Source organism: Xyrauchen texanus, chromosome 50, assembly GCF_025860055.1.
Source record: "Xyrauchen texanus isolate HMW12.3.18 chromosome 50, RBS_HiC_50CHRs, whole genome shotgun sequence".
Taxonomy (NCBI): Eukaryota; Metazoa; Chordata; class Actinopteri; order Cypriniformes; family Catostomidae; genus Xyrauchen; species Xyrauchen texanus.
This window is the reverse complement of record NC_068325.1, coordinates 20424598-20441390: the sequence shown is the minus strand read 5'-3', so window position 1 is coordinate 20441390 and position 16793 is coordinate 20424598. Positions and strand designations below refer to the sequence as shown.

General features: G+C 40.1%; 1 protein-coding gene across 7 annotated transcripts in view; it reads left to right on the top strand.

The window, feature by feature from the left end:
* LOC127641023 (receptor-type tyrosine-protein phosphatase S-like) overlaps nt 1-16793 on the top strand; it is a 266090-nt gene that overhangs the window by 63981 nt on the left and 185316 nt on the right. For 2 of the 7 annotated variants that reach the window (XM_052123761.1, XM_052123762.1), the window contains exon 1: nt 2184-2562. The exons of the other annotated variants lie outside the window; for them this stretch is intronic. The gene's annotated coding sequence lies outside the window, so the exon portion shown is untranslated. Of the gene's footprint in view, nt 1-2183; nt 2563-16793 lie in introns of those variants that run through there. 7 annotated transcript variants of the gene reach the window in all.

The window sequence follows — 16793 nt, the reverse complement described above, 5'->3', positions numbered from 1 at the left end:
ATTTTCCCCAGCATCCTTAAACGGCTCTTCAGCGGGTGAAATTTACCATGTTTTCTGCCATCAGGACCCCTTTGGATGCAGTATAGCGTTCAATTTATAAGGCTGATTAAACTAGGCAAGTGTGAATAAAGAAACACGAGGGGAACCAACATAAAATCACAGACGCTTTACACGGCATTCCCGCTGATTGGTCCCTGGCCCTTTATAATGGTACAGATCACCATGGCCCTTACGTGAAGAGAAAAATGTGTGTAAACAATACTCCTGGGCTTCTCTATATGGGGTGAGTTATTGCACATAGCGGTTGGTGCCGTTATATGTGCAGGCATTTCATTTACAATAAATCAACACATTATTATATACTGTATATTATGAGCGTTCTGTAATGCTTTCAATAGCTCATAAGTCACCTTCACGAATAACAAAGATGTTTTGTCTTCGATAATCTCCCAATGATGTATATTTGTTTTGACCTGTGAGCTGCATATAGCTTGTTAATTTAACTGGTTAATAATTGTTATTTAACTGTGGTAGTTTAGCAAAACTAGGTTTTACAATGGCTGTCTCAATTAGAGTGACATTGAGCATACATTTACTAAACATTACCAAGAAAACTAGAAAGCAATCTATTTTATACAACTGAGTCAAATGCATGGTGCTAAACAGCAGCAGTTAAAGGGACAGTTCACCCAAAAGTGAAAATGCTGTCATCATTTACTCGCCCTCATGCCATCCCAGTTGGCACAAACGAAGAATATTTTCAGCTCTAGGTCCATATATTGCAAGTGAATGGTAGGCAGAACTTTGAAGGTCCAAAAAGCACATAAAGGCAGCATAAAAGTAATCCATACGACTCCAGTGGTTTAATCCATGTCTTAAGAAGTCATATGATAGGTGTGGGTGAGAAACAGATCAATATTTTTATTTAATTTTTAATTTTTTTTTACCATAAATCACCACTTTCACACTTTTGTTTTTGGCGAATTACATTCTAAATGCTTCGCCACCTACTGGACAGGGAGGAGAATTTATAGTACAAAGTACTTAAATATTGATCTGTTTCTCATCCACATCTATCATATCGCTTCTTAAGACGTGGATTAAACAACTGGATTGCTTTTATGCTGCCTTTATGTGCTTTTTGGACCTTCAAAGTTCTGTTGTTAATTGTGGCGCTTATAACGCTGTGCTAAGCTAATGTCAGTCTACTGTAAAGGAAGTTAAGTTAGAAGTGCCGATAATTTAGTTTATTTTTAATGAAGTCTGAGGGTTTGTATATAATACAATTATAAATGTAGCTATTCGTGATGGTAAACCGCTACTCGTTTCAAAAAATGGCTTGTTAATGGAAAAGCTACAATGTTGTGCTAAGCTAATGTCACACTACTGTAAATGTAGTTAAGTATTGGCACTATTTTAGTTAATTTTTAATTAAGTCTGAGGGTTTAAATATAATACAATATAAATGTAGCTATTTATGACGCTAAACTACTACTTGTTTAAAAAAAAAATTTTGTTAATGGAAAAGCTACAATGTTGTGCTAAGCTAATGTCACACTACTGTAAATGTAATTAAGTTAGTTGTGGCGCTAATTTAGTTTATTTTTCATTCAGTCTAAGGTTTTTTTTTTTTACACTGTTTTATAGACTACCAAGTGCAAATTGTCAAGAAATACCACACCTCTCTTCCACAAGCTATGTTATTTAATTCGTCATTCATAACAAAACATAGCATAGTAGCATAACTAATAGGCTAATAGACTATGTTTTTGTGTTTTTGATATAGTTTGAAAATGTGTTTAAGGCTTGTTTTCAAATACCATATTTTTTATTTATTTATTTTAGTCTAGAATCTATACAAATAATAATAATAATTATAATAATAATAATAATAATAATAATAATAAACATACCAAACATCTAACCATAGTAATTATCTAAACATAGTCATCATAGTTTACTTGACATGCTAATCCAGTGCTCATCCTGATTAAATGCATTTGGCTTTCATAAAGATAAATATAGATGCACTACAGTCTGTTTAGGTCAGTTTAAAGACGTCTTTTGGAGGTGGGGTGGTTTTAGTGAGGGTTTCAAATGACGCCGGACCCGAGCAGCGCTCGTCTGTGCGCGTGCATTCACTGCCAGTGACGTGGGCGCGCAGAGCCCGTCCCCTACTCCACTGTTTGGAGAGGGTGAATCGGAGGGAAAGGGGGGCGAAATAGACCCCCATCAACTGCCCCTACCCCCAGCTGAAAGAAAAGAATCTAACGCAGCTCTGGGTCGCGGTGGACCAAAATTGAAACGTCTTTAAAGCGCAAGTTTAGATTTTCTTTTTCGTGCGCTCGCGGAGCGTTTACGCACGGACGCCGTCGACATGCCACGGGTAACAGTTTTCTCCATCTGAAAACTTCTGTACGAGGAGGTATTTGTGGGGAGATTTCCACACTTTTACATGGATGCAACATGGGACACCTTTAAGAGGATTTATATGGTCGAACCGCATCTGCATTTGTCCGAACGAGAGTAACTTGGATTGGCGTGTGGATAATTTGGTGCATAGTAAGTATATGCAATGGCTGTTTTTCATACATTTTTATGGTCGATTAATTCCTAAAAGTGTTCATATTGACAAAGTGTGACTTTTACGGAATATCTGATCATTTAAAACCGATTTAGAGACAAAAGAACCTCAAAGAACAGATTTAACGGATCTTATCGCCATGATAATAGTATACAACTGTATATAGGCTATATATAGATATATATCTATATACTGTATGTGAAAATGCATGTTATTGCTTTGTTAATATCTGTGAAATGGGGTTTGATTTGGAACACAGTGAGAAAAAAAATCATTTTGCATTATTATTATTATTATTATTATTATTATTATTATTATTATTCTTTTGCACACATGAATCATTGGGGTCTCTGGGAACCCAGACATAAACACAATGAACTCTGTCTCAACAGAAAAAGAGGGATTCTGGAGGCTTAAACCAATGTTCCCGTTGGTAAAATCTGGTAAAAAGTGAGTTTAAAGAGTAGAAAGTTATAAATCGCACGTTTGTTTGGAGGGGCTGCATTTCGGTCTTAAACAGAAGCATAAATATTGTGGTTAATTTGCACAACCAATCAAATGAGGATTTTCGTCCATATAATTCTTGGCAGTTTAATGCATGGCTTTAGGCCACTCTTTACACCTTGTATGCCTTCTGAGCCAATGTTGGCAAAATGCACTGGCGCAACGGTACATGCATATCGTACAGGGTTTTACAGGAGCAGAGTAAATGCAGTGTGCAGGTTGTGTCTTGATTAGTCACAGATCATATGTGGCCATTAATCACTGTAATGTGACTCAAGGGGCCCCGTATCAGTGTGCATTTGCACCGGACTGCTTGTGTTCTGCTTTAGAGAACAGTTTGGCCAAACATCTAAAAGAAACTTTGTAAAGCGTCCAATTCTTTGAAACATAATAAAAGTCTCTAGACGTAATGAAAACGCTTAGATCAACAAATTTGGCTCCATCAAGTGTACTGTTATCATTGGTTCTTTCATTAAAAATAAAACCGTGCCGTTATTTACACGCTAACAGACTTCTGAGCTGTTATTGCAAAAACATGTTTATCTTAGCTGTATTTGTTCTTCTATATCTTGCTTGGACAAAACCAACACAAACGCATGTGTCAAGTGTGCAGTTGTTTGTAAATGTCACTTTAATTGGACAATTTATCATAGGCGATCACTGTAAGATCTCGCAAGACGTGAAGACGAATGCTTAGGAGTTTAGCCAAACAGAAGCTGTTACCCGTGACCAGGATCTATCTATCTTGTCTGGCTGTACAAAAACAAACGAGAATCAGCGAAGTTGGGGTTTTGTCTGAATGAGGGAGTCCACGTGTGAACTTTGTGTCGCCTCAGGACGAAAAGTTAATTGAATAGTGCCGAGGAAATGAATTCTGGTGAAACGTCTTTTGTGAGGTGTCTTAAGGTTTTAGAATTTATTTCTCAGAAGTTATTCCTACTGGTGTAGTTTTTCCCCCTACGCTTATCGCGTAACCCTTTTCCCTGAGTTTAAAGGACAGCACCTAAGAGAGATTCAGTCTTGGCCAAAAATAAATAGTCTCTCAAACTTTAGAGAGAAGAGGAGGGGAGCAGTCGTGCATTTGCAAGTATTTCACATTTAGCCTACTGTTTATATTATAGATATTGTAGAGGAGCTAATAATGGCACTAAATATACTGTATACTAATGGCACTTTTCCACTGCACGTTACGGCTCGACACGCCTTGACTCGCTTTACTTTTCCAAGCTTGCATTTCCACTGCAGTTTAGTGCTGCCTCAACGTGGGTGGGCTTATAGGCTGCCTCTACTGCCGTGACATCTTAAACACGACACTAAACAATAACACGACCGCTAGCTGTTAGCTGCTAGCTCATTGTGCTGCATAAAGCAGTTGTTGAATGGTGATTTTACACAAGTGTAACAGTTAAATTGGTCTGGTTGTTTTAGAAGCTTTCCAGTAGCTGGTCAACTAAATAAAGTGAAGCTTTCAAGCAGAGTAACAAAACGTACCATCCTCCATCATGGATCAACGCCAGTCCAGGGCACTCTCCCTCCCATTGCTCGCCGGTTTAGTTAGCATCCATTTGGTTGAACCACTTCCACTTTTCCTTGATGGTTCTGTAGTCACTTTTAAGTGGTTTTTTGTTTGTTTTCCCAACACTGTTGGTTGGTCCGATGTTAGACGTGTGCGGATAACAGCTGTGACACTTCCTGAGAGTCTTTTTGGTCGTTTAGTTCTTCGCTAACGAGCGGACCGTCTGCACCTCGTTTATTGACCATGGCGTGGTTTTGCGCACAGCCATTTCTTTTTACAATTGGTAACTCGCGTGAACAAATGGTACTGCTATTTGTCATATCGCTGTTGCTAACTTTAAAACTAGCGGGTTGATGTCCCGTGTCGCAAATCCAGTGACGCTGGTAGTGACGATTCTACCTGACCAATCAGTGATCTGCAGGATTTTGACGTCAAAACTATATGCATAGTCCAGATTATATTGTGTTCAGATCAAGCAAGTGGTTATTAATTTATGTAATTATAATTTCCTTTTGGGTCTTCCGCAGAGATTGCCCCCCACTAGCCCGGTATGAGCTCATTTAAATGAAACCTCCTATCTACAAAACTTGTCATAATTACTAAAAGAAGTTGATAAAAAGACCTAATGCAATATCTTGGGATAATATATGCAATATGAGAGATTTATAAACGATCTTAGTGGGCCGGTCATTTTTGACCGGGAACGCAAAATGTGCGAATAACTTCTCCACTATACTATACACTATACTCAATCACTGATGAGTGAAATTGGAACATTTACTAGCCAGTGGCTGATCATAGACATTTTTAGTCATATAGCATGAGATTTGGTTGCACATGCGAGCAATTTACATGCATTTTTGAGGGTTGCCACATAGAGTAAAAGCGCCATGGATATATTTATCCTAGGAAAAGCACTAATGCAGAAAAACATGTTGTAGAAGCAATATCAAAACAACAATTATTAATAAAAGCCCCATCATGGTGGTTATTCTAAGCCGTATCAGCCAACGTGATCATATTTGTAGTTAAAATAAGCCACATTTGTGTAACCGCAAGAGTGGTGCAATTATCATCTTCGGTTGTGAATGGTAGATGCAGTAATGGCAGCTGCGCTGTATCTGCTCGCATTATCGGCAGAAAGCGAGGTGAAGAGAGATGTTTGCTGGCGTCTAAGCTCTGCCAGCTAATTGTGTTTATTCCTCTTAATTTGCCCTGAGTGCTAAATCGGTACTCTTCAGCACACGGTGGGTGCAATTTGTTTGCTCGTAATAAAAGAACAAGTGTTGTGTCTTTGAAACAAGCTCTTCTAGACTTAATATGTCCGTCGCTTGCATCTGCATGCACAGCGGAGAAGGAGCCATGGCCTTGTCATTGGCACTATTTGGATGGGATTTGTTTCCTAAATGACATTTGAGCTAAAATTATTAAAGACATAGTTCACCCAAAAAATCTGGTCATCCAATACTTCCATTTAATTTGTGGTCTTTTATTGTTTTTCCCAACTCAATGACTTGATATTTAATGGCGTTTGGAGAGGTTTAATTGGAAAGATGTCATGTACAGAAAGCCATAAACACCCCAAGTCTATCAAATAAGGATCTACACCTTCAGTCTGGTTCATTGGGGTCTATAATCCATCTAGTTTGTCTCAAATTTGAGAATAAATGATTATCACAGATGTCCATCTTGACCTCCAGACTTGTATAGCAGGGTGGGGTTGGCCCCCCAAAACCTCAGAGGGGTCATAAATCAGACTGAAGCCAAGGTGGGGTGTGTCTATGACAGATCTCCATTGTCCAAATGTCCCGAGGCTTGGCGGGACAGCCATCAACATGGAACGCCAGCTGGTCATCATGAGCTGAAAGCAGTCCAGGTGGAAAAATCGCCATGGTGGGGGCAAACAACAAGTGTGCCCTCATTTACAACATGCATTAATCTGGACCCTCTGCGAAATAGAGAGGAACATTAAGGCCAGTGGGAGGGGTAGAGATTGGTTATAATGCATGATTGGACTGTTACGCAATCCAGTGTCAATGACCACATTTAAACGCACTTAAGAACTGTTTATTCCAGGGTTTTTGCAGAAAGTGGCGTTCTGAAATGTCATGTAAACAAGAACGCAGATTTCCTTATAATGTTTTTGGGATTGGGAGAAAGTGGTTTAACACACCAAGGTTTCTCCTGGAAAACGTGGCATATGTGGTCATGTAAACGCATTAGCAGCGTTCTTATAGGTTTTTGATGAGTGCACATGTGCGTGAACAGCCCGGATAACAAATGTCAAGGGATGGAGCCCAACAACAAGCCAACAAAGCGGAAAGAAACCAACATTTCTGGGACTACAATGGGAAAATCACATACACTATAACCTAAACCCATTTACACACACCAATGTAAAATATTGACGGTCCCTCACATTTGCGTATATGTTCATATATCAAGGGAATCCTGAAGTTTTACATAAGAGGAAGCCCCACTATTGCAGCGCAATTCTGCTGCAGGTTGCAGTAGAAAGTTAAGAAAACAAACACAACAACAACTCTGGAATATCTGGAAATAACGAAAAGCAACAGGGAATAAAATCGCGAAGTTCTCCTCGGATTCCATGTTTGTTACTTAAACAAGTGGGAAATTTCGTTGCTGTGAAGAAAGCTGCTGACTGATCTCTAAAACATCGATATTATTCTCTAAAGCATAAAGAACATGCAACAAAGCGACTACTAAATATAAGCTAAAGTCCAGGCTATACTTCAATTATCTGCGTACCTTTCCATTTCACCCACAGTTGAGCATTCAGACATTTAACCACAAGCCCAAACGGATGAGTTAAGACTAGGAATGCCCTATACCTGGATCGGTATCGGCTCCGATACTGAAGCTTTTAGACGATACTGTGTGATAGTCATGTTCGTTACTGTCAAGCTCATAAAATGTCATTAAAACACCATTAAAGTAGTTCATATGACTCGTGCATTTTATTCAAAGCCACTTGAAGACGTGCGATAGCTCCGTGAATCACAAAAGGCTGTTTTTAATAAGTAAATATATCAAATGCATGTGCAGCTCCAGCGCATTATTGAATGGCGCTGCTCTGTTTACACACACACTCGCACACTCGTGGCTATTTTTAGCCTTCACACGGTGTGCAATATTTGAGCACTACTCACGAACAACATCTCAGATGTAGAAGCTCACTAGTTCAGTTCACTTATAATATGTATTTAGATCGGCACCGAGGAGCATTTTACCACAATTTGAATAAGAAGCGAATTAAACTACTGTGAACTAGCCCACAAACAGACACATACAGGACGTCCTGGAGAGATCAGAATGTCAAAATAAAAGCGTGAGTGGTTAAAAGTTAAAGGTGCACAATTGAGATATATTACTACATATTACTTTTATAATATATTATTATTATAATTTGTTTACAAATGATGCTGATATTTAAGTTGAATGGATGTGAATGAAAAGTGAGCTGATGTCTTACAACTAAATTGTACAACATAAATGGAGATCTGAATACTTTAAAGTCCAGTTAAAAATGTTTCATTTCTACTGATGACTTGTACTGGAATTACTGTTAATTTAGCTGCTACATTATCCAGTATACTCATTAATAATAAAGTGTTTTAATAAGCTGTACATTTATATTAAAATAATGTGTAGTGAGAGGTTTGTGTTTATTTACATATCAAAGAGTACACCCAATTAACACAATAATGGAAAGATATTCTAAACTGATTATGCAAAAAACAACACTGGTATCGGCTTGGGATCGGTATCGGCCGATACTGGGATTTCCGATATCGGAATCGGATCGGAAGAGAAAAAGTGGTATCGGTGCATCCCTAGTTAAGACGCATGCAGCGGCAACATGCAAAGACGCAAACTAGAAATGTCTAGAAAAGGTATATTTTGGCCTTTATACTTCTATATAGGCATTATATGGGGTTATATCAGAATACATGTGTGACGAGGAGAGTGATAAATGCAGCCGGTTCCCGCCGCCTCGTTTCCCAACCTTAACGGTGTTATATACAAGTATAACATGTTTATACTTTTTAAAGGTTGATTTTATCTGTTGCAGTGCAAATGTTTTCCATTTTGCACATTAACATCAACTTTTCATTGACTGAAATTAAAAAGAGTAAAATGGACTGAAATGAATTGAATTGATCACAACGGCATCAATACAAGTGGAGAATATCAATGGTTTGAAATCCAGTCTGGCGGTGAAGGTTTTGAGCTAAGAACAGGAAGTAGCTTTTGGGTTTATCAGCTCCGCTGCAGGACTGGGAACCGGCTGGTGAGAGGGCTGAACGATCAGTCCTGTGGCCTCACGTAGGCAATTGGCCAAGTGTGAGATGAAATTAATCATAGAGCGAGATGGATCATTCCCATCGGCAGTACCGGCGACTGTTGCTTTGCGTCTAATCTTCTCTTGGCTGCTAACCTGTTGGGCCAAGCTTCTGAACGGGACTCGGTCCAGGGCAACGTATGAGCAACCAGGCCAGAGAGCTCATAACGTTTCTTCAACCAGCCCCGTCAAGCACAATGTTCCGAATTTCACTCAGGTCTTGGGAACTTGTCGGAACAAGTGCTGGATAATTCCGCAAGACTCACCGTTTATCATTCATATCAAGGCGGAAGTGCAGCAAAGTCACGGTACTTTGATATTTTTGTATCCCGTCCTAATTAAAAAATCGGATAATTAAAATAATAATCAAAAAAATGTTTTCGTAAACGAAGTGGAGGGACAGTTTTCACAATGAGGGCTTTTTCATGTGCTAAAACTGCTAATCCAGCGGCCTTTGTATTGAAGCTGAAAGAGTGCATGATGGGAAATCCGTGGCGTTTACAGTGCCTGACCTTTTGTTGTAATTTCTCCCAAATCAGGGGACATCTGGTAGGAATGGGGGTAGAGTCCCAGCTGACAGAGACAATAGGGATGGAAGAGGGGCAAAGGACAAATGCATTGAAGGGGGATGGTGGGGTGATGGATCTGTGTAATTGTTTATAATGCTAGCACGAAAACAAGGGCCTCTGGGAGCCAGGGGCCATATTTGTGTGTGGATATAGAGGGGTCTTGTAGTTACGAAACAGTCAGTCAAGTATATCTGGAGTTAAACACAAGTAAATACCTTCCTGTCAATGCAGAACCCTTCATTAGGAATGACAAAATGGTTTGAAACGGGGAGTTCAATAGCCGCTAACTAGCACAAATGCCAACATGTGATTAAGCTCTGTTGGAAACTCATTACATTGCTGAAATGAATGAAAATCACATTTCTCTTTCTTTTAGAGAGTGTGTGATCTTTACATTTTTGACTTGCATTCGCACGCTACAGATTGACTGCGATTATTACATTTAGATACTTGAGTTGGGTGAATCTCTCAGTCATTTACAGGTCACATTTCCACTTTTTCCACTTTTGAAAGATAAATATTGAAAAAGCATTAAAGACTTGCACTATTATACAAAAGTCTGTTTATTTCTATATATTCTAGTATATACACTGATGAGCCAAATCATTATGATCACCTGTCTAATATGCTGTTGGTCCTCCGCTTGCCACCAAAATAGTGCTGACCCATCTAGGCATTGACGCTACAAGACCTCTGAAGGTGTCCTGTGGTATCTGGCACCAAGACATTAGCAGCAGATCCTTCAAGTCCTGTAAGTTGTGAGGTGGAGCTGCTGTGGATCGGACTTGTTGGTCCAGCACATCCAACCGATGCTCAAGAGGCCATGCTTAGAGGCCACTGCCATTGTCATGAAGGGGTGTACCTGGTCTGCAACTATGTTTAGGTTGGTGGCACGTGTCAAATTGACGTCCACATGAATGGCCGGACCCAGGGTTTCCCAGAAGAACATTGCCCAGAGCATCACACTCCCTCCATCGGCTTGTCGTCTTCTCACAGTATCCTGTTGCCGCTCCCAGGTTAATGGTGCTCATGTACACGGCCGTCCATGTGATGTAAAAGAAAAAGGGACTCGCCAGACCAGGTGACCACCTTCCACTGCTCCAAGGTCCAATTCCGATGCTCACGTTGCCATTGTAGACGCTTTCAGCGGTGGACGGGACAATCAGGGGCACTCTGACCTGTCTGCGGCTACGCAGCTCCATACGTAGCAGTGTTGGGACACATTCCTCCCGTGACCGTCATTAAAACATTAAAACGACCTTCTGTCAGTTCGGACCAGACGGGATAGCCTTCGTTGCCCTCGTGCATCGATGAGCCTTGGGCGCCGAACACCCGGTTGCCGGTTTGTGGCTTGTCCTTCCTCTGACCACTGTCCGTAGGTACTCGCCACTGCTGATCAGGAGCACCCCACAAGCCTTGCCATTAAAAACAATTTGGCCCTTGTCAAAGTCGCTCAGGTCAATATTATTCGCTTCACCTGTGAGTGGTCATAATGTTTTGGCCCATCACTGTATATATATATATATATATATATATATATATATATATATATATATATATATATATATATATATATATATATATATATATATATACAGGAGGCAATTATACAAAAAATGAAGAGAAATGTACTTTTGTATCTTTGTTGTTTGCCGTTGCTCTCCAATTCCCAAAAGCCCCCTGCTATGGATAATATAAGAGGAAAGTGAAATGAATCAATACATAAACTCTTCTGTTGTAGTGCAAGTGGAAGTAATCCAGCATAAAAGTAGTTCTGCCTTTGGGGAAATAACATGACAACCTGCCAATGAGGAAGATATTGAGAGTCAAGTTCACACTAGAACACGGTGGTCATCTTTTTTTCTTCATAACAGCACTAGCTGCCTTTGTGTTTTACACTTGATGTTTTTGCATTCCCTATTGTAATTTTAATAGTGCAGATCATACATTTATTGAGGCATGAAGCTGTATTCGGCTTTTGTCACGTAAGTGGGGATTTGCAGGGAATGAAATCAGCTGCTGCTGAGAGTACGGGGCCTAATATCACCTTCCAATCTCCTTTTATTAGCTCCATTACATTCTCGCTGTATTTTGACCTTGTTTCGGCATTGACTGCAGCTCTTACACTGACGTTTTATCTGGCTATTGGGGAACACGTGGAAGCCGAAGGAAACGGTTGAATCACAAACAGTGGGAATGAATGGACAGAGGAATTGCAAGTTGTCTTCTGCCTGCCTATTCAGCGCTTGATTGGGGGGTGATAATGTCAACAAACAGAGGGGTGGAGCCTGCAAGTCCATCTGGTCGTAGATGGAGTTATGCTAATGTCTTGGTGGAGGGTGTAGCTGGTGTTTTGTAGGGAGAGTCGTGAGATGCTAACATTAGCATTCAGGTAATGTAGCTGTAATTAAGGATCCCATGTAATCAAAATGACTTTCTTAATGAAGTTCCTCGGCTTTAGCTCTCATGATTCATCAGTGTATATTGTTATAAAGAAGAAAATGTTGCAGGAGGCTGTAGAATTTCAGTGGAGTGACAGTGGGGGTCCAATAGCCTCATGCGAGGCCAATGTGCAGGGGCGTAGATTTCAGGGGTATGGGGGTCCAATAGCCTGCGAGGCCAATGTGCAGGGGCGTAGATTTCAGGGGTATGGGGGGTCCAATAGCCTCGTGAGGCCAATGTGCAGGGGCGTAGATTTCAGGGGTATGGGGGTCCAATAGCCTCATGCGAGGCCAATGTGCAGGGGCGTAGATTTCAGGGGTATGGGGGGTCCAATAGCCTGCGAGGCCAATGTGCAGGGGCGTAGATTTCAGGGGTACGGGGGGGTCCAATAGTCTGCGAGGCCAATATGCAGGGGCGTAGATTTTAGGGGTATGGGGGGGGTCCAATAGGCTGGGAGGCCAATGTGCAGGGGCGTAGATTTCAGGGGTATGGGGGGGGTCCAATAGGCTGCGAGGCCAATGTGCAGGGGCGTAGATTTCAGGGGTACGGGGGGGTCCAATAGCCTGCGAGGCCAATTTGCAGGGGTGTAGATTTTAGGGGTATGGGGGGTCCAATAGCCTGGGAGGCCTCTGTACAGGGGTGTAGATTTCAGGGGTATGGGGGAGCCAATAGCCTGCGAGGCCAATTTGCAGGGGCGTAGATTTTAGCGGTATGGGGGGTCCAATAGCCTGGGAGGCCTCTGTACAGGGGTGTAGATTTCAAGGGTATGGGGGAGCCAATAGCCTGCAGTTCCAATAGACGTAGGGGTGTAGGCCTATGTGCAGGGGCGTACATTTTAGGGGTATGGGGGGGGTCCAATAAACTGCGAGGCCTCTGTACAGGGGCGTAGATTTCAGGGGTATGGGATATGGGGAGCTAAATATATCAGTTTTACAGCTGAATCGGTTCAAATAGTTGCTTTTTGGAACTATCGGATATTGGCAAAAATCTGTCAATATTTGCTGACAGTATTTTTTTTTGCATTTAGTAATTTCAAAATAAGAGTCCCCAATGCGTTTCGGGCTTGTTTATACTTAAAAGTCCCACGTTACATACCAAATCTTTTTTTGTTCTTATTTTGTTATTATTGGGATTTTGGTTGAACAAAAAAACTGCATCTGGGATTTTATTCTTTTTGGATTCTTTGTCCACCATAGTAAAGAAAGAATAAGACCCCCCATAATTTATACCATGATCAATGGAATCATGGGTAAATAACCCCCCAATGTCTACACTTTTGCCTACGTTTCAGCCAACAAAAAATAAACTTTGTCTTTGTTTGATCATGTGAACAATTTCATTTTTTCCTTAGGAATAATGTGCACTGATGAATCACACACAATATGACCAGGCACATGTATTACGAAAGTAAATAGCATCATGGTGCCTTTTAACAATAATGTGGCAGAAAATGTTTCGCCCACTCGCAATCCAATTAAATTACAATGGATAAAATATTTCATTCTAATTATTCTGTTTCATTCGATTGCCAATGTGGCATGTGTTTGTGTTTACACCCCATTTTCTTTTCTAAAATTGCCACTTTTTAACCAGAGAATAGTTGCACATCATGAAATCCAAACATGCAACAACACCGTCTATCGTCTGCAGTCTAATTTCTTTAACCAGAGGAGCCAGTGGGCTAATTAAATAGAGTGCCTTTTCTATTGTAGATCACAGTTTGTTCTTTTTCCCCTTAGTAGTCAACAGAGACGTGGTGACTAATTTGTAGTGTAGGGCAGTCTTTCTCTGTTTATCTTTATAGATGTCTGAATCTTTCAAATCTTGACAGATCTGAGAAACCAAACTTAATGAATTCAGCCTGTGATCTCAAGGTCATACAAACAAACATGTGTGTTTGTGTGTCGAGCCCATGACTCAATTACTAGATGTTTTGAAAAGGGATTTGCAGTGCTCATATTGGCAGGAAGAGTGTGGATTATATTTTGACATAGTTTCAATAACATTGAGATGAGCTGTCTGATAGTAATATTACTGCAATTAATTACACTAATTATTCATATCTGCATCATTAGTGTGAGTGCTACTAACCAAATTACAAAAAGAAGCGCTGTTTTTAATGTTTCAGATTTACCAAACTATCCCCTGTCTTTCATTGGATAGCCCCGCCCCAAACTCACGTCATCGGTTGAGTTGTGTCAGGCAGGTTGAGATATTCAAACAAAAAGCAATAATTTGAAGCGCCACAGTCGGTATGTTTACATACGCAGTTTTAATCGAGCTACAGCGGGTGTTTGCATGGTCAAGCTACAGTTTTCATCTGTTTAAGTTAACATCACCGCATATACACGCTGGACGAAGCCAAGCTACAATTGCAACATCTAGGTTATTTAGTCCGACTTTGCAGCAGTGTTATTGCTAATCAAAACTTAAAACACAAACTAAATGAAAACATTTTCATTAACTAAAATTAAAAATAAAAGTGGCTTGATTGACATTTTTTTAAATGAAAATACAATAAAATAATACAATTAACTTATTAATTTTAGTTTTTGATGCATTGTATGTTATAAAATGTTAAACATTTACAATCCCCTTTAATTAAACATGAAAATGCCACTACATAGAGGTAACGCATGACGTTAAACATTAAACATATTTAAACGAGCCCTTAAACTCTATCGCGAAAATAGATTACACTTAAAACGTTAAAGTCTCCGTAAACATAAGTCAGGCATGTGAGGTATCATTGGAATCTGAACTTTTCAGAGATAATCATCACTTATGCTTTAATGTTACTTAAAATAATGAAATAAGGCCTCAAAACATTTGCGTTGAAAATTAGCGCCCTCTAGAGGTAATGGGGTAGAAATATTCATATGAAAATAAAAGAACCTAATGGTCATGTCATATATCAAATGAAAGCTCCCACTCTCAGGAATGTGACCGTACAGTTAATTTCGTTGCCCTAATACCACAGTTTGAAAGATTTAAAAAAGAATACATTTCTGTAAGTCATCAAATACAAACGTCTCTTTTATGCACCAATAACTACTGCTGTAAGCCCCAAATAGTTAAAACTGTATGTGCTTTTACCTTGGGCAGTGTTCTAAAACATGAGCCATTTTTACTTGTCTGTGAACTTCCTTGGCTGAATAAAACCAGAACAAAATACGCCATCCAGCAGGAAAAGCATGCTAAACAAATCATCAGAAAAAACATATTTTCGATATGCTATACATCCTCACAACAAGGAGGATCTCAGCTTTCCAATGACACTTAAATTTGGCGTCTAGTCCACTCAGAGGCCGTTATATTCTATGAAATAATGATGGTGGTGCATGAACTAAAAAATAGACTGAATGTTTATGGACGAGCACATCTGTGAGGGCTAAAATGCATTAGAGCGCCACCTACATTTCAGATCTGTACATTGTGATGGAATTTTTTATTTTATTTGTATTGTCAATTTTTTGGTGCAATTCAACGGTGAGCTTTTCATTTTGAGTGTAAACAATTGCGGGCGATAGCCCAAAAAATGCACCAGATTTTAAGGGATTAGCGCCTTAGCCTTAGCAGCCATAAAATGCTCAAACTAAAATAAAAACTAACTGAAACTAGAAAACCAAGAGAAAACAAAAACTAAACGGGCAACGTTTGAAAACGAACAAAATTTGAACTAAACTGGAATAATTTTTTTTCACTGAAATCGAACTTATGAAGTGCTAAACATATCGACTGTTTACATTATTTTAGGTATGCAACCAACAAATGGTTTGCTTATAAATTGTCTGCAGATTAAGCTTCGATACGTCAAAGTGTTTAAAAAATCGTTAAAAATAGTTTGAGATAATAATTCCTTACATTTATATAGCACTTTTCTAGGCACTCAAAGCGCTTTACATAGCATAGGGATGATGCAACGGCAGCCATAGTGCACCTGAACGCCACCAAACACCAGCTATTGGTGGGGAGGAGAGAGTAGAGTGATGTAGCCAATTCAGGGATGGAGATTAATACGAGGCCATGATAGATAGGGGCCAATGGGGGGAATTTGGCCAGGACACCAGGGTTACCCTAGGGATTTTTAATGACCACAGAGAGTCAGGACCTCGGTTTAACATCTCATCCGAAGGACGGTGCCTTTTTATAGTATAGTGTCCCCATCACTATACTGGGGCATTAGGACCCACACAGACCGTAGGGTGAGCACCCCCTGCTGGCCTCCCTAATACCACTTCCAGCACCAACCTTGGTTTCCCCAGGAGGTCTCCCATCCAGGTACTGGCCAGGCTCAACCCTGCTTAGCTTTAGTGGGCAACCAGGCAAGGGCTGCAGGGTGATATGGCTGCAGCATATTGTTAGTTTATAACAATGGACCAGTCGCTCGAATCAGATGGCGAAATATACATTTACAAATGGACAGTCTTATTTAAATGTTTTATGGCAATGAAAGCATCCATAAATTCACCTTCTGTTCAATACCATTGCGTTACAGCTAGCAGTTTGAATGATCTCCTGACAACAGTTTCAAATCACGTCTTAGTACTAGAACAAACACGAAACAAGAAAAATCAGCAAAGCATCCTATCAATTCAGCATGCTTTCGTGCCTGAGGTGCATTCGCAAACATAAGAAAAGGAGGGTACTGATTTTTATCCCGTGCCAAACATGCATAACACACATGTTTACACTCACGCACTCTTGAGTAGGAGTTTTGGCAGCACTCGGGGGTTGTTTTTCTGCAAGGACTGCATTTTGAATTCCTAGTGAGCTGCCTACATAGACAGCTTCCTTGTAAGGAGATGTAGTTTC